Source organism: Loxodonta africana, chromosome X (assembly GCF_030014295.1).
Source record: "Loxodonta africana isolate mLoxAfr1 chromosome X, mLoxAfr1.hap2, whole genome shotgun sequence".
Taxonomy (NCBI): Eukaryota; Metazoa; Chordata; class Mammalia; order Proboscidea; family Elephantidae; genus Loxodonta; species Loxodonta africana.
Genome location: NC_087369.1, coordinates 25,855,483 through 25,874,698, shown reverse-complemented (window position 1 = coordinate 25,874,698; position 19,216 = coordinate 25,855,483). Strand labels below are relative to the sequence as shown.

General features: G+C 40.1%; 1 pseudogene; it reads left to right on the top strand.

Moving 5' to 3' along the window:
• The first annotated feature begins 14,035 nt into the window (after positions 1-14,035).
• Positions 14,036-18,390, top strand: LOC111752222 (V-type proton ATPase 16 kDa proteolipid subunit c-like; annotated as a pseudogene).
• The last annotated feature ends 826 nt before the right edge of the window (positions 18,391-19,216 follow it).

Here is a 19,216-nt window from a genome sequence, read left to right as displayed (position 1 = left end):
AAAGCGTATCCTCTCCATTACTCACTAATTGTAGGTGGACATGGAGATAGGAAGAACTGTTTCACGTGTTGCCATTGGTTTCCAATACCAGAAAACGAAATGACGAGAGAAGGAACGCCGCCACTACAGTATGAGAGGTACAATAAGGAAAAGCCTATTAGACACTGAAATGTGAACTGGAAACTGTGCTCATCAATTTGTCCACTTTCCAGCTGCATATTTACCCAAATGGGTAAAAGTTGGGACTAAAGGCAACCGAGACACTTTGTCTGTTGACACACACTGAATCTGGAAGGATCTTCCCTTATTTATATACAAATAAAGAGAAAATGAAAACATGGGGTCTACAAACAAATACTATGGGATAAAAAATAGTTGGAAGACTCAAAGAAAGAAAATATTTCAGAAATTTGCTTCCTGATCCAGAAGAAAAAGTCAAACTATTTGGCCTCTTCAGAAAATTGCCCTTAACAACCTGCAATATGCAGATGACACAACCTTGCTTGCTGAAAGTGAAGGGGACTTAAAGCATTTACTGATAAAGATCAAAGACCACAGCCTTCAGTATGGATTACACCTCAACACAAAGAAAACAAAAATCCTCACAACTGGACCAATAAGCAACATCATGATAAACGGAGAAAAGACTGGTTATCAAGGATTTCATTTCACTTGAATCCACCATCAATGCCTATGGAAGCAGCACACAAAAAATCAAATGATAATCGCATTGGGAAAATCTGCAAAAGACCTCTTTAAATTATTAAAAAGCAAAGATGTCACTTTGAGGACTAAGGTCCGCCTGACCCAAGCCATTGTGTTTTCAATTGCCTCATATGCATGCAATAACTGGACAATGAATAAGGAAGACCAAAGAATTGATGCATTTGAATTATGGTGTTAGTAAAGGATACTGAATATACCATGGACTGCCTGAGGAATGAACAAATCTGTCTTTGAAGAAGTACAGCCAGAATGCTCCTTAGAAGAGAGGATGGCAAGACTCTGTCTTCATGTACTTTGGACATATTATTAGGAAGAACCAGTCTCTGGAGAAGGACATCAAGTTTGGTTAAGGCAGGGGGTCAGTGAAAAAAAATATGTGTGATTATATAGGTAGACTTGTATACATACACAGGTACAGGAAGGCACATGTAAGAATAGGAGTATGCATGTACAGGTGGTACCTGCAGGCATATGTATATACATGGTTATGTGTGCTGCATATGTATTCATATATATAATCTATTATGTATATGATAGGGAGCACAGTTAAGGAAACATCCTAGACATAATCATCTCGTGGGACTAATTAGGTTTGAAGGCTCAGGACTATAGTCTCAGGGAACATCTAGGTCAACTGGCATAACATAGTTCATAAAGATAATATTCTACATCCTAGATTGGTGAGTAGCATCTGAGGTCTTAAAAGCTTGTGAGCGGCCACTTAAGATACAACTATGGGTCTCTCCCCATTGGGAGCAAAGAAGAGTGAAGGAAACCAAAGACTCAAAGAAGCAATTAGTCCACAGGACTAATGGCCCTCAAGAACCACAGCCTCATCTAGCCTGGGACCAGAACAACTAGATGGTGCCTGGCTACCACTAGTGACCATTCTCACCAGGGACATGATACAAGGTCATGGTTAGAATGGAAGAAAATGTAGAACAAAACTCAAATTCCTAAAATAGGCCAGACTTACTGGACTGATAGAGACTAGAGAGACTCCCGAGACTACTGCTCTAAGATACCCTTTGCACTTGGAACTGAAGCCACTCCCAGAGGTTGCCTTTCATCAAAATAATAGATTGGCTTATAAAATAAACAATATCACCTGTGAGTACTGTGCTCCCTTAAATTAATCAACCATATGAGACCAAACGGTCAACATTTACCCTAAAACAAAGATGAGAAGCTAAGGAGGGGCAGGGAAGCTAGATTAATGGAAACAGAACAAAAACAATGGAAATAATGAGAATGTTGACCTATGTGAAAAATGTAACCAATGTCATGAAACAACTTGTGGAAAAGTTGTTAAAGTTAAATGGGAACCTAGTTTGCTATGTAAACTTTCACCTAAAACACAATAAAATATTAAAAGAAAAAAAAAGTTCACCTGGTCCCTGAAGGGGACTAGGGGTGGATGGAACTGGGACACGCACCGAGGGGGCCATAGCAGTGTGGAGGGCAGTGACGACTTGAACAACAGTGGTGGCTGACAATGCAGGGAGAGGTGAATGGACTTAGGATATGTCCTGGAGGTTAAGAATGGCAGAGCATGGTGAGGGATTGGGTATAGGAGGTGCTGGAGAGGTGAGAGCCCAAAACAACTCCTGAATTTCCAACATGAGCACAGAATATATGATGGTACCATTAATTAAGGTGGGAAAGATGGAGAGAAAAGCAGATGAGGGGGATAGCCGGAGTGTGTTAGGCACATTAGATTTCAGATGCTTACGAGATGTTCAAGAGTGAAGAGGTTTAAAAAAAAAAAAGTGGCTGGATATATAAATCCGGATGAAGTTCAGAAGAGAGATCAGAACTGGAGAAATATATTAGACTGTCAGCCACTATTACAGGCAGCACTTTACTTAGTTTGGTTTTAATGTATTTTTTCTTACGGAGATATTTAAACATACACCAAAGTACACAATAATATAATGAATCTCTATGTACCCATCATAGTATTAATAGTAGTTTGCCCTAGGAATGGTTAAGTCTCCTAAAGAGAAAGATCCCAACTCCCACAGATAAGTTCAGCCTCAGTTTCCAAAGGAGGAACCCTGGTAGCACAGTGTTTAAGTGCTCAGCTGCTAACTGAAGGTTCAGTGGTTCGAACCCACCAGCTGCTCTGAGGGAGAAAGATGTGGCAGTCTGCTTCCGTAAAGATTTATGGCCTTGGAAACCCTATGGGGCAGTTCTACTGTCCTACAGTGTCACTATGAGTCAGAATCAACTCGATGGCAATCGGTTGGGAGTTTTCTAATCTGCAAATTGGGAATATCAGAATTTACCTCATGGAGTTATGGTGAGGATAAAATGAGATTAATCATGTCAATGGCATGCAGAACTTATGTTAACCATTAATATTTTGTTATTGTCGAGTGGACAATACTGACCCAATATTGGAAAAAGAAAATACATGAGGGTTAGTGAGTAGAAACAAAATGAGTTAAGTTTCTAAACTCAGGAGAAAGTATTCAAATCAGTGAATTCTTATGGAGAGATGAACAAAACAGGAAGAAGCAGCTGGCAGAACTGTGGAAAGTTTTGTAATTCTCTCAAAGGGGAGGCCAGCCAAGGACACAGCAGGAGCCTGACCGAGTAGACTTAAGGTTTCAATAAAGTCTGAATCGTACATACAAGACTTTTAGTGCCCTGGCAATGGAGCCTCCACTTTATGATAACGACGTTATATTGAGGGTAAAACACTGCATGAAAATGAAGTAGTAAGAGTCAGTGCATAAAATGACCTGGTTCAAATTTAGAAGAAAGTCTGGTGAGGAGTTTGGGAAGGCTTTTGCTATAAAGGATGACTTCATGAGTAGAAAAAACTGGATTATGACTATGAGTTAAACTGAGCCTGTGTTCCAGAACAGAGCTTTTCAAACTTTAATGTGCACACAAATCCCTCAGGGATGTTGTGAAAATGCTCACTGTGAGTCAGCCAGTCCAGGATGGGGCCCCAGATTCTGCATCTCCAACAAGCTCTGAGGTGATGTCAATCCTGCTGGTCTGAGCAGCAGGGTTTCTGGGAGCCTGCAGAGCTGTCGCCTTTGTGTGAAGCTGGGGTCATGAGAAGTCATGTATTGCATGTACTGCCAGCACTGCTACCAGAAAGACCCCTGGGACTGGGAATGGCAGAAAGTCATTCCCTCAGGTGACCCATCTAAAGGATCTGGGCTTGTGGCAGCCAGAGGCTTAGATTCCTCCCGGATGCCTTATATGACCATGAGGGTTGAGGGAAGAGCAAGGAGTCAACAGCTATTATGAGTAATACCATCGCCCAAGTCCAAGCTCTGAGGAATCCAACATCCAGAGGTGGAAGAGACATTAAAATGACAGATACAGAGAACAGAGAATAAAGCGCCTACATACAGATATTTGGTGCTCCTAGCTGAGAATAAAATAAAAGAGAGAGAGAGAAAAAAGAAAGATTATAGAAAAAGATTTTCCTAACCTTATAAACCACTGCCACTGAGTCAATTCCGACGAATAGCGACCCTATGGGACAAAGTAGAACTGCTCATTAGAGTTTCCAAGGCTGTAATTGTAAATCTTTATGGAAGCTGATTGCCACATCTTTCTCCCCTTCCTAAGCTTAGGAACGATCTATATTTGCAGACTAAAAGAGCTTAGCACATTTCGGGGAAAATTAACTAACATAGATGCACTTGGCAACAATTTTTAACTACAAGAAAAAAAAATCCTGCAATCATGGAGACAGGAGAAAACAAATCATCATTTAGTAGGGTGCCAAACACAAGGTTTGGCACCCTACTTGCTGCTTTACATGAATTCTCTCATTTAAACCTCACAACATTCCAGTAAAGTGGTGGTGCTGGCCTTCAAGATGACTGCATTCAGGAACTCAAATTATTCTGCTCTCCAGCTGCCTCAGCTCTGTGTCGTTCTGTGTGGAAGCCTGAGTCTCTCCTACTGCAGACAGGCTTCCTCCAAACGTGGCACAGGCACCTCTGGGCTCACATCAGCCCAGCTCAGCTCAGCTCAGCTCAGCAACCCCCAGAAGCAAGCAAGAAAGAGCCTCAATTCTGCTTTCAGCAGGAGGTTCTATTAACTGCCCCACATTTACAGATGATGACACTAAGGATTAGCGAGGTCAAGTAACCTGCCCAAGGTGACAGGTCTAGCAAGTGAAGGGCTAGGACTCAAACCAAAGCAGTCTAACTGCAGAGCTCTTAACCCCTATGCTATAAGGAAACAAAGTCAGTTTGGTTTCACACTTCTCTGCAACGTTAGCTTTCAGAAGAAAACGGAGCCACAGCTAGACTTTTTGGAGAAAAAGATTATGCTGAAGATCCACACACTCTGCCACACTATCTTTCACAATAATTGCTGATGTTAGGTGCTGTTGAGTGAGTTCCCACTCATTGTGACCCTATGTACAACAGAATGAAACACTGCCTGGTCCTGAGCCATCGTCACAATCGTTGCTATGCTTGAGCCCATCGTTGCAGCCAGTGTATCAACCCCATCTCATTGAGGATCTCCCTCTCTTTTGCTGACCCTCTACTTTACCAAGCATGATGTCCTTCTCCAGGGACTGGTCCCTCTTGATAACACGTGCAAAATACATGAGACAAAGCGTCTCCATCCTTGCTTCTAAGGAGCATTCTGGCTGTACTTCTTCGAAGACAGATTTGTTTTATCTTCTGGCAGTCTGTGGTATATTCAATATTCTTCCCCAACATCGTAATTCAAAGGCGTTATTCTTCGGTCTTCCTTAATCATTGTCCAGCTTTTGCACACATATGAGGCAACTGATAATACTATGGCTTGGGTCAGGTGCACCTTAGTTCTCAAAGTGATATTTTTGCTTTTTAACACTTTGTTCCAGTGCTATTCATAAGGTTTTCACTGGCCAATTCACAATAATAGCTATGAATATTAAACATACACAGTGTTAAGCAGTGTTTTAAGTGCTTTGTATATATTGAGTCTTTTACTCCTCAAACAACCCAATAAGATAGGAACTGTTACCCTCATTGGACAGATGAGAAACCTGAAGCCCTGGGAGGTTAGGTAACTTATCTAACCAGTCTGATATTCTGAGCCCATGCTATGAACCACTTTTCTATACTGCAAGGGTTAAAAAATATATCAGCAATGCCATTTTTGGGGGGAAAAATTAGTAAAAATACATGCCACAACAACAAGAGATTTAAAGGAAAGCTCCGAAATGGGAAAATCCTGTGTGAAAAACTCCAAAGTCAATTTTTTAAAGTCTAAATGGTTAATCTGTATCTAAACCTAAGACTTTATTAACAAAGAAAAGTGGGAGGAAAGTAAGAGTGAGCTCAACTCCGCTGAATCCCATAAAAACCAAGGCCATCGGGGGTCTGGGGAACATGGTTAGAGGGGACTTCTAAGTCAATTGGCAAAATAATTCTATTATGAAAACATTCTGCATCCCACTTTGAAATGTGGCGTCTGGGGTCTTAAAGGCTAACAAGTGGCCATTTAAGATGCATCAATTGGTCTCAACCCACCTGGAGCAAAGGAAAATGAAGAACACCAAGGTCACACGATAACTAGGAGCCCAAGAGACAGAAAGGGCCACATGAACCAGAGACCTACATCATCCTGAGACCAGAAGAACTAGTTGGTGCCCGGCCACAATCGATGACTGCCCTGACAGGGAGCACAACAGAGAACTCCTGAGGGAACAGGAGATCAGTGGGACGCAGACCCCAAATTCTCATAAAAAGACCAGACTTAATGGTCTGACTGAGACTAGAGGAATCCCGGCGGCCATGCTCCCCAGACCTTCTGTCGGCCCAGGACAGGAACCATCCCCGAAGACAACTCATCAGACATGAAAGGGTCTGGTCAGTGGGTGGGAGAGAGATGCTGATGAAGAGTGAGCTAATTATATCAGATGGACACTTGAGAGTGTGTTGGCAGCTCTTGTCTGGAGGGGGGATGGGAGGATAGAGAGAGAGGGAAGCTGGCAAAATTGTCACGAAAGGAGAGACTGAAAGGGCTGACTCAATAGGGGAAGAGCAGGTGGGAGTACGGAGTAAGATGTATGTAAACTTATATGTGACAGACTGATTGGATTTGTAAACGTTCACTTGAAGCTTAATAAAAGTTAATAATAAAAAAAAAAAAACCAAGCCCATTGCTGTCGAGTCAAAATCCAACTCACAGCGACCCTATAGGACAGAGCAGAGCTGCCCCATAGTTTCCAAGGCTGTAAATCTTTACGGAAGCAGACTGCCACATCTTTCTCCCATGGAGTGGAGAGGCTGGTGTGTTCGAAGTGTTGATCTCTAAGCTAGTAGTGAGCACTTAACCACTGTACCACTAGGGCTCCTTTGGCTGAATCAGGAGAACTAAAAGATTACCATTTCACTTTTAAAATTCTGACAATTTAAGAAATATTTAGGCCACAGAATGCTGTTTCTTATTAATATTGTTCAGCCTGAATACTTTATTTAGCAGTTTTTCAAATAGAGATGGTGCCACTGAATCTTCCAAAGAAAAACAATGAGGTTTTCCTTTTTTAAGGTAAACATTAAGCTTTTCCTTTTTTTTTGGGTAATGAACTCACAGATTCAAACTTACTTGCTGCGGTTCAATCCACTGCAGTTATCTATACTGGTGCTCATATTATACCAACTGTGGCTAGAGAGAACTTCTTTCAATTGGCTCTGAGTTGTTTTGCCCTGACCTAGTATCTTTGGTAGTTTTCTTGCTATGAAAACACCTTGTGTGTGTCCCTCCACAGAATGCTTAAACATTACACTTACTAGTACTAAAAAGAGTATATATACCTACCGTCTTAGTTATCTAGTAAAGCTATATCAGAGTTACCACCAGTGGGTGGCTTTAACAAACAAAACTTAATTTTCTCACACTTTAGGAGGCTGTTGTTGTTAGGTGCTATCGAGTTGGTTCCCACTCATAGCGACCCTACGTACAACAGAATGAAACGCTGCCCGGTCCTGCATCATCCTCACAATCATTGCTATGTTTGAGCCCACAGTTTTAGCCACTGTGTCAATCCATCTTGTTGAGGGTCTTCCTCTTTTTCGCTGACCCTCTACTTTACCAAAATGTTGTCCTTTTCCAGGGACTGGTTCCTCCTAATAACACATCCAAAGTACGCGAGAAGTCTTGCCATCCTCGTTTCTAAGGAGCACTCTGGCTGCACTTCTTCCAAGACAGAATTGTTTGTTCTCCTGGCAGTCTGAGGTATATTCAATATTTTTCTCCAATACCATAATTCAAATGCACCAATTCTTCTTCAGTCTTTCTTATTCATTGTCCAGCTATCGCCCTGCATATAAGGTAACTGAAAATACCATGGTTTGGGTCAGGTGCACTTTAGTCCTCAAGTGACTTCTTTTAACACTTGAAAGAGGTCTCTGGCAGCAGATTTGCCCAATGTAATGTGTCTTTTGATTTCTTGACTGTGCTTCCGTGGGCACTGATTGTGGATCCAAATAAAATGAAATTCTTAACAACTTCAATCTTTTCTCCATTTATCTTGATGTTGCTTATTGGTTCAGTTGTGAGGATTTTTGTTTTCTTTACATTGAGGTGTAGTCCATACTGAAGGCTGTGGTCTTTGGTTTTCACCAGTAAGTGCTTCAAGTCCTCTACACTTAAAGCAAGCAAGGCTGTGTCATCTGCATATCGCGGCTTGTTAATAAGTCCTCCAATCCCGATGCGCCATTCTTCTTCATTTAGTCCAGCTTCTCGGATTACTTGCTCAGCATACAGACTGAATAACTATGGTGAAAGGATATAAACCTGACACACACCCTTCCTGACTTTAAACCATGCAGTATCCCCTTGTTCTGTTAGAATGACTGCCTCTTGATCTGTGCACAGGTTCAGCATGAGCACAATTAAGTGTTCTGGAATTTCCATTCTTTGCAATGTTATCCATAATTTGTTATGATCCACACGGTCGAATGCCTTTGCATAATTAACAAAACATGGGTAAATACCTTTCTGGTATTCTCTGCTTTCAGCCAAGATCCATCTGACATCAGCATCTGCTGTCTTCTGAATCTGGCTTGAGTTTCTAGCAGTTGTTCCCTGTTGATGTATTGCTGCAACCATTATTGAATTATCTTCAGCACACTTTTACTTGCATGTGATACTTATGATACTGATTGATAATTTCTGCATTCTGTTAGATCACCTTTCCTTGGAATGGGCATGAATATGCATCTCTTCCAGCTGGTTGGCCAGGTAGCTATCTTCCAAATTTCTTGGCATAGACAAGTAAGCACTTCCAGCGTTGCAAACCTTTGTTGAAACGTCTCAATTGGTATTCTGTCAACTCCAGGAGCCTTGTTTTTTGTCAGTGCCTTCAGTGCAGCTTGAATTTCTTCCTTCAATACCATTGGTTCCTGATCATATGCTAGCTACACCTCCTGAAATGGCTGAATGTCAACCAATTCTTTTTGATACAGTGACTCCGTGTATTCCATCCATCTTCTTTTCATGCTTCCTGCATCATTAAATTAGGAGGCTAGAGGTTGGAATTCAGGGTGCTAGCTCTAGAGAAAGCCTTCCTCTCTGTCGGCTCTGGAGGAAGGTCCTTGTCTCTTTTGAACTTCTGCTCCTAGGTGAACTTCATGTGGCTTGGCACCTATCTTCCCCCACCTCTGCTTCTCAGATGCTTGTTTAATCTCTTTTATATCTCAGAAGAGACTGACTCAAGACACACCCTACACTAATCCCGTCTCACTAACATAATGAAGACAACTTGTTCCCAAATGGGATTATAACTACAGACACAGAGGTTAGGATTTACAACACATTTTTGGGGGGCACAATTCAATCCATAACGCCTACGAAAGCAACGAAGAAGGTAAAGCAAATATTCATAAGAGAAAAAAAATAATAAAACAAAGTAAACAGCAAAGAAGCATTAAAAATAACATAGGTGAGAATGGTTGTACAACTCGAAGAATGTAATCAATGTCACTAAATTGGACATGTAGAAACTGTTGAATTGGTGTATGTTTTGCTGTGTATATTCTCAACAACAAAATTAATAAAATTTAGAAGAAAAAACAAAAACAAAATAAAATTTAGAAGAAAAAATAGCATAGGAAAAGATAACATAATAAATGTGTTAATTATAATGATCAATGTAAATGGAGTCTAGTCCCATATTTAAAAATAGAATTCCAAGATTGAATTAAAAAAATCAGTTTTATGTTATTAAAAGAGTCACACAATGGCAAAAAAGATCAATGTAAGAGAATGGAAAAAGTATACAAAACAGACACAAATGAAGGAAATTCAAAGATCAAAATACTTACGTTAATAGAAGTTGAAAGAAAAGAAAAACCAAAAACTGAATAAAATGTCATTGAAATTTATAAATCCAAACTATGAAGAATAATGAACCACTTAATAACATGATAAATGAATCTTATTTAATAGGTTCCTGGAAAGAACTACACATACCAGACAACATACCTTTTTCATTTACAAAAATTGAATATATAGCTGCATTAATGGTGGCACTTAAACAGGGTTGTGATTGCTGAATAAAACTCACAGGACCCCAAATGATAAAGCTTACAAATCTACAGTTTATTACAGGAAACGGACACAATATAGCAAAAACATGAAAGTGAGGATATACATCACGGCATATGACTCACAGCAAGGGGTCTGGAGTGGCCAGGCGCAGGCTCCTATTGTCGTCTCTTTGTAAGGGCTAGATCAGCTGTCCTCTGGATTGGGAACCACTGATGTGTGCACAGAACACTTTGGAACCAGGAAGACTGAAATCTTGTCTGAGGTTGTTTATACTTTACTCGTCACCTAAGTTTACCCCTGCTACATAACCAGAGAGCCCTGGTCGGGGTGGAGTCACAGTGAGACCAGGGGCAACTCTTCAATTTCATTGTTATCAATAAACAATGCTGACAAGCTGGGTCAAACTGCCCTGAAACTCTTTGGACTCACGGTTACACAGAGACACTATTAATCAATATGCTTTATGCTTTGACCAGGAGTCATGGGCATTTTATCCAAACAACTCCTGCTAATTTCAGGCCAGCTGTGATTAACCCTCACAACACAATAGCGAAACACTAAGTATGTCTCAGTAATTTCCAAAAACCTGAAATCATACAAACCCCATTTTTGGACCACCATACAAAAATGAAAAAAAATGACCAAAAAAACTAATAAAAAAATGCAAATTAAAACAAGTACTTTTTTTTTTTTAAAGAATATAATAAGTCTGATGAAAATCGGTAAGAATCTTAACATTCAGTGTCAGTAAGGAAGTAGGGGACATAGCCTTCTTAATTCACTGTCCCTGGAAACATATATGTGTAAAACTTTTCTCAGGTACATTTCAGTAATCCGTATCAAAATCCTTAAAAAGGATTACATACTTGCCATTTCATCCTGAGGAAATAATTGAGGATATGGGCAGACAAGGATGTTTATTGCAGCACAGTAGGTAATAGCAAAACGTTGGTAAAACCAAAATGTCCAGTAATATGGGGACTGTTTCAGTTACATTCATATGTGATTATTCAAAATAATTTTGTGGCAGATCCTTTTAGTTGAATGTCTAATATCTCTTCCCCAGATATTGTTCAAAGAAGCAACGTTCACTGCTCCAGGTACACAAACATGACAATCCTGTTCCCACTCTCCTGGCTTCCCTTGCAGCCAGAGGTGACCATGTGATCCAGCTCTGGCCAATGAGATGTAAGGGGAAGTCTACTGGGGGTTTCTGAGAAAGTTTTTTTGCTTTCTCGATACAAGGGGTAGATGCTGTTGATGCCAGCAATCAACTACTGCAGCCCTTCTGTTAAGTGAGAAAAATTAACTTCTATTCGTTTAGCAAGGGTCAGTTGGGTTTTCTGTTACTGGAAGCCAAAAGTGTCCCTAACTGTGGTAGATTCTGTGATGCGCTGCCCAGATCCTCCTTCAGGATTCCCAGCTACTGGAGTACTACCAGCTGACAACCTCCATCTGTCAGCTGTCTCTGGGAATCACACTCAGTTAAAGTCAGCTGACCTGCCCAATGTCACACGCTCTTCCCAGGCGCAGCCCACGTGAAACAACACAAGAGTATAAAGGCCCAGTCTTCTTTCTCTAACCCTGGAAAAAGTTGTCCTGAATTGACAATACTGCAGGGGCCTCCCAGCTCCTGAACTAGAGCCCTTGTTCCTACTGCACCATTGCCTAACTTTCCTTTCTGCCTAATCCTATTTCATTCTCTCCCCACATAGGTGTTGCTCCCAAGAGCACTCCCTAATAAATTTCCCTCACACAAATCTTTGTCTCACAGTCCGTTTCCTGGAGAACCTGACCCACAACACTAGTGAAAATTCATTCATATGGAAAGATGTTCACAATATATTGCTAAATGTCAAAACCACAAGTTATAAAACAGTATGCATGGTGTTTTCTTCTCATACAGATTATATATCTGCATAGAAAAAAATTTCTGCAAAGGAATACACTAAGATTCTCACAGCAAGACTTATGTCTTCAACAATATGCTGGATTAGATGTTCAGAAAAACTCCTTCTAGTTCGGAACACATTAAATGCCCAAAATACGTGAGATATTTTTAATACATAGGGTAGTGTCATGGATTGAACTCTGTCCCCCAAAAATGTGTGTCAACTTGGCTAGGCCATGATTCTCAGTATTGTGTGGCTGTCCACCATTTTGTCATCTGATGTGATTTTCCTATGTGTTATAAATCTTATCCCTATGATGTTATTGAGGTGGGATTAGCAGCAGTTATGTTAATGAGGCAGGACTCAATCTACAAGATTAGGCTGTGTCTTAAATCAATCTCTTTTGAGATATAAAGGAGAGAAGTGAGCAAAGAGACATGAGGGACCTCATACCACCAAGAAAGAAGCACCAGAAGCATAGCACATCCTTTGGACCCGGGATCCCTGTGCTGAGAAGCTCCTCAACCAGAGGAAGATTGATGACAAGGACCTTCCCCCAGAGCCTACAGAGAAAGAAAGCCTTCCCCTGGGGCTGGCACCCTGAATTTGGACTTCTAGACTCCTAGACTGTGAGAAAATAAATTTCTCTTTGTTAAAGCCATCCATTTGTGGTACTGCTGTTATAGCAGCACTAGGCGACTAAGACAGGTAGTGGTGGGATAGTAAAGGAATTCCTGTCAGGGAAGAAATGATAGGAAAGTATGAATCCACAAAAGCTAGAGACCATACTTATTATGAAGGTATCTGCTGATTCTCAATGGCCTAGATCCAGGTTTTAATGAACCATTCCTGTGAGGGGCAGGAGACAAAGCTTAGAGCCCAACCAGTGTGAAAGGTCAAATCACAGACCCTTACATAAAGGCAGGAGAGCCAAAGGTCAACATCCCAAAAAGTTCAACTGGAAAAAGCACACCCTGCAGATGGAGGTGGCGGAAGTAAACTCCCTGAGAACAGCCAAGCACAAACAAACTCTCACATGGGTTTGGGCCAAATCTAAACCTGCATCTCTGTAACCTAAAACAAATCCCATACAAAAAAACAGAGTTCAAAGTAGCTCTTGGTAGTACCCACAGAAAACTACCAGAAGAAAACAAAAATCTTCTTTGGAAAAATACACTTTCCTGTCATAGCTGCAAAGTTTTGGGTTAATTTGTTACACATCAATAGATAATATAATGTCGATTCTCCCCAAATTGATCAATAGCTTCAATGCAATCCCACCCAAAATCTCTTGAGATTTTTGGATATCATCGAGCAGATTTCAAAATTTATATGGAAAAGCAAAGGAACCAGAATAGTCAGAACAATTCCGAAAAGGAGGAACAAAGTTGGAGAGTCACAGCACCTGACTTCAAGAATGAATATAAAGCTAGAGTAGTCTAGACAGTGTTGTATTGTCACAAAGATAGACCCAAAGAACCATGAAATAGAACAGAGTCCAGAAATAGAGCCACACAGATATAATCAATTAATTTTTGACAAAGATGCAGACTATTTAAAAAAAGATAGTCTTAAAACTATGGTGCATACACACAATGGAATACTACGCAACGTTAAAGAATAATGATGAATCTGCGAAATATCTCACAACGTGGATGAACCTGGAGAACATTACGGTGAGTGAAATGAGTCAATCACAAAAAGACAAATATTGTATGAGATCACTACTATAAAAAGTCAAGAAAAGGTTTACACACAGGAAGAAACATTCTTTGATGGTTATCAGGGATGGGAAGGAGAGGGAGGGAAAATCACTAACTAGACAGTAGACACATACTAACTTGGCTGAAGGGAAAGACAATAAACAATACGGGGGAAGTCAGCACAACATGACCAAGGCAAAGGAAGACAATGAGAGGTATGCAAGAGTAAAAGGAAATGACAGTAAATACTGTTACATCACAGTTCTGCAATAACAGTAATAACAAACAATAAATTATGAGTGGATACACAGACATGTAAGCTGAACAGGTGTGAGATGGCACACGGGAGTACACCCATGAGCATATATACGTTTGGCAGAGGCTATTTCTACATTTGTATTTGTATGTGTTGCAAATATATCCATGTATATATTAGAGTACACAGGGGGCACAGTTATAAAAACTTCTTAGCCGTAACAAAAAACCTTGAGGGACTGAGTCACTGAGCTTGAGGGCTTAGGTCCATAGTCTTGGGGGATATCCAGGTCAACTGGCATAACATAGTCCACAAAGACAGTATTGGACATCCTATTCTGATGAGTAGCAACTGGGATCTTCAAAGCTGTGAGTGGTCATCTGAGATACAATTTATTGGTCTCTTCTCATCCAGAGCAAAGAAGAGTAAAGAAAATCACAGTATCAAGGAAACAATTAGTCCAAAGGACTAAGGGATCATATGAACCACAGCCTCCACTAGTCTGAGACCAGAAGAACTAGATGATGCCTGGCTATCACTACTGACCACTCTGATTGGGATCACAGTAGAAGGTTCCAACAGAGTGGAAGAAAAATGCAGAAAAAAATTCAAATTCATAAAAAAGACCAGACTTATTGGTCTGATAGAGACAGGCTGGACCCCCAAGACTATGGCCCTTATGGCCCTTAGATTCCTTCAAATCTGGAAATGAACCCACTTACGGAAATCACCTTTTAGCCAAGCTATATACAGGCCTATAAAGTGAACAATAACACCCATGAGGAATGTACACCTCAGAACAATCAACTATATGAGACCTAAAGGGCAGTATTTACCCAAAAACAAAGTTCAGAAGGACTGTAGGGGCAGGAAAGCTAGGCAAATGGATGTGGGGAACCCACGGAGGAAGAGAGGAGAGTGGTGATACATTCAGGGGTTTGCAGCCAATGTCACAAAACAAACTGTGTATAAATTGTTGAATAGGAAACTAATTTGCTCTGTAAACTTTCACCCAAACAACAATAAAATGCTTTAAAAAATGGGCAATATATTTGAACAGACACTTCACCAAAGAAGATACATGGATGACAAATAAGCATATGAACAGATGCTTGACACCATTAGGGGAATGCAAATTAAAACCATGAGCTCCTACTCTACCCTCTGTAGAACAGCCAAGATTAAAAAGACAGATAATATCAAGTCAAAGGAAGGATGTGGGGCAACTAGAGCTCTTAAACATTGCTGGTGGGAATGCAAAATGTTACAGCTACTTTGGAAAACAGTCTGGCAGTTTCTTATAAAGTTAAACATACAGTTGTGTGGTAGGCTGAATGATGGTCCCCCAAATATGCTCACGCCCTAGTCCCTGGAACATCAGTGGTTGCCAGGGGTAGGGGGTAAAGGCTGACTACAAAGGGGCACAGAGGATTTTTTGTGTGTGACAGAACCGTTCTATATCTTGACTGTGGAGGTGGTAAGATGATAGAAATTAATCCAAACATATTCATAATCATAATTGATATAAATGGCCTAAACTGTCCAGATAGAAGGCAAACACTGTCAGACTGAGTAAACAGTTCAGGTTTAGTCTGTTTTCAAGAGACACACCTAAAATATAAGTACCAAAAATCAAATAAACCAAACCGGTTGCCATCGAGTTGATTCCGACTCATAGTGACCCTATAGGACAGAGTAGAACAGCTCCATAGGGTTCCAAGGAGCAGCTGGTGGATTCAAGCAGCCGAGCTCTTAACTACTGTGCCACCAGGGCTCCATAAGTACACAGAAAGTTAAAATAAAATAAAAAAAAGATATACTTACTCAAAGAATGCTGGTGTAGCTTTGCTGTCATTAGAAAAAACGGACTTTAAGGGAAAAAGTCATATTAGATAAATAGGGTCATTTCATATTACATAACCATGAATATTTAGTGATTTAAATTCTTATATACTTCATAATATAGCATCTTAATAGAAAGTAATCGCATAATAATAAAGTCAATTAATCAAGAGAATGTAATACTAAATGTTTATACATTTAATAACAAACGTGAAAATACATGAAGCAAAAACAAACTGAAAAGATAAACAGAAAAATCTACAATTATAGTCAGAGATTTTAATACCTCTTTCTCAATAACTGGTACAAGTAGGCAGAAAATCATCAAGGATATAGTAAACTTTAACAACACTACCAACCAACTTGACCTGATTGATGTTTATAGAACATACCACCCAACAATAACAGGATACATATTCTTCTCCTGATATTAAAACCAGAAAAAGACACTACAAGAAAGGAAAATTATATACCAATAACCCTCATGAACACAGATGAAGAAATTCTAAACAAAATTTTAGCAAATGAAGTCCAACAATATAGTAAAAGGATAATAAATATATCACGGCAAGGGATGTTTATCTCAGGAATGTAGCTACTTTAACATTCAGAAATCAATGTAATTCCCTCTGTTAACAAACTAAAAAGTAAAAACTATATGATCATTTCAATAAGGCAGAAAAAGCATATGACAGAATCCAACATCAATCCTGATATAAAGTCTCAATAAACTAGGAACAGAAGGGAAATTCCTTAACTTGATAAAGGGCATCTATGAAAACAAGACCTATAGCTAATATCACACTTAACAGGAAAAGATTGAATGCTTTCCCTCTAAAATCAGGAACAAGACAAGGATGCCTACTCTTACCTCTTTTACTCAACCCTGTACTAGAGGTTCTATCCAGAGGAATAAGGCAAAAATAAATAAATAAATAAATAACAGGCATCCAAATTGGAAAGACAGAAGTAAAACTATATTTGCATATGACATGATCTTGTATATAGAAAATCCTAAGGACTCCACTAAAATACTATTAGAACTAATTAACAAGTTCAGCAAGATTGCAGGATACAAGATTAATAAACAAATATTAATTGTATTTCTATAAACACTAGCCATGAACCAAATTAAGAAAACAATTCTGTTTACAATAGCATCAACAAGAAGGAAATACTTAAGAATAAATTTGACAAAAGAAGTTCAAAACATGTACTCTGAAAGCTACAAACATTGTTGAAAGAAAATAAAGACCTAAATAAGTGTAAAAAAAAAAATAAGTGTAGAGAGTTAATATTGGCAATACTATTCAAACTGATCTATAGATTCAATGTATTTCCTATCAAAATACCTGTAGAAATTTTTATAGAAATGGACAAGATGGCCCTTACTTCATATGGAATTAAGAGAGATCCAGAATAGCCAAAACGATCATGATAAAGAACAAAGTTGGAGGACTCACACTTCCCAATTTCAAAGCTTACTACAAAGTTACCTACAGTAATCCAGACAGTGTGGTAATGACATACAGATAGACATATAAATCAGTGGAACAGAACTGAGAATCTAGAAATAAACCCTTACACTGATGGACAATTATTTTCAACGAGGATGCCAAGATCATTCAGTGCGGAAAAACAGCCCTTTCAACAAATAGTGCTGGAACAACTGGATATTCACACACAAAAGAATGCAGTTGGGTCCCTTCCTCACATCATACACAAAAATTAACTAAAATGGATCATAAACATAAAAGCTAAAATTGTGTCCAGAAAAAAAAAAAAAAAGAAGTAAACCTTCATGACCTTGGGGTTGGCAAAACCTTTCTAGAAATGACACCAAATGTGCAATTAACCAAAGAAAAATACAGATAAATTGGACTTCATCAAAACTTAAAAAAAAAAAGTGCTTCAAAGGATACCATCAAGAAAATGAAAAGATGGCCTTCGCTGCCGCTGGTCCCATCGCCTTCACGCCTGCTCACCCCACCTCGGCCCGATGAGCTTGTCCCCTACCTGCAGACATGTCCTAGACCATGAAGGCCGGAGTACACCTCCCTTTTCACTGTCATGGGCACCTTAGCCACCATGGTCTTCAACGCCCTGGGTGCTGCTTATGCATGTCGGCCATGCAGCCAGAGCAGATCATGAAGTCCATCGTCCCAGTGGTCATGGCTGGCATCATTGCCATCTATGGCCTGGTGGTGGCCCTCCTCATCGCCAACTCCCTGAATGACAACATGACCCTCTACAACAGTTTCCTTCAGTTGAGCATGGGCTGGAAGCCAGCTTTGCCACTGGCATTATGGGAGATGCCAGTGTAGGAGCACTGCCCAGCATCCTCAACTATTTGTGGGCATGGGGCATGATCCTGATCTTCATCTTCGCCAAGATGCTCAGCCTCTACGGTCTCATCATTGCCCTCATCCTCCCCACAAAGTAGCCCCTCTCCGCACCCAGCAACCACAGAATAGGATGTAAACACTAGCCTCCTCCTCATTCCAGAATGAATGGCCTGAAACACATGCACAGGGCTGCTGACCCTTCAGTAGTTGGTCTTGTAAATGCACAGTGTTTTAGTGCCCATTGTGTGTTGCCCATATCCACCCCCTGCAGTGGACATCTGGGCCCACTCCTCTCCCATCCAGGCCCCTTACCAGTGAGGAGCAGGCCCCAGCTGCCCCTAAAGTACTCTGTGTATAAGGATGAATTTAGGCTTGTCATTTTTCTCTTCACTGAATGCTTATTTATAGAAGATTTGACCTGTTCATATCTCTGTGAAGCAGCCCTCATCTCCCACTCAACAGTAATCTTAGGTAGCGTGTTGAGTTGTGGGCTTCCTGTACACTGACACTTCTGGGGATGTAACACTTTCTTCTGCTTGGGTCGTCCAGGGAGGTCAGTGTGCTGGGCCTACAGGCCCTGTGCCACTTGTGTCCAGTAAAGTTCTCAGATGTGACTGAAATAAAATAAAGAAGAAAGAAAATGAAAACACCACTCACATAATGGGAGAAAGTAGTTGCAAGTCATATACCCGATAAGGGACTTGTATCTTGAATATATAATAAACTCTTACAACTCAATAATAAAAAGACAAATAACCAATTAAAAAATAGGCAAAGGATCTGAGCAACTTTCTCCAAAGAAGATATACAAATGGTTAATAAGCACACAAAAGACGCTCAGCACCATTAGTTATTAACCCTTTGCTGTCGAGTCAATTCTGACTCATAGCGACCCTACAGAACAAAGTAGAAATGCCCCACTGG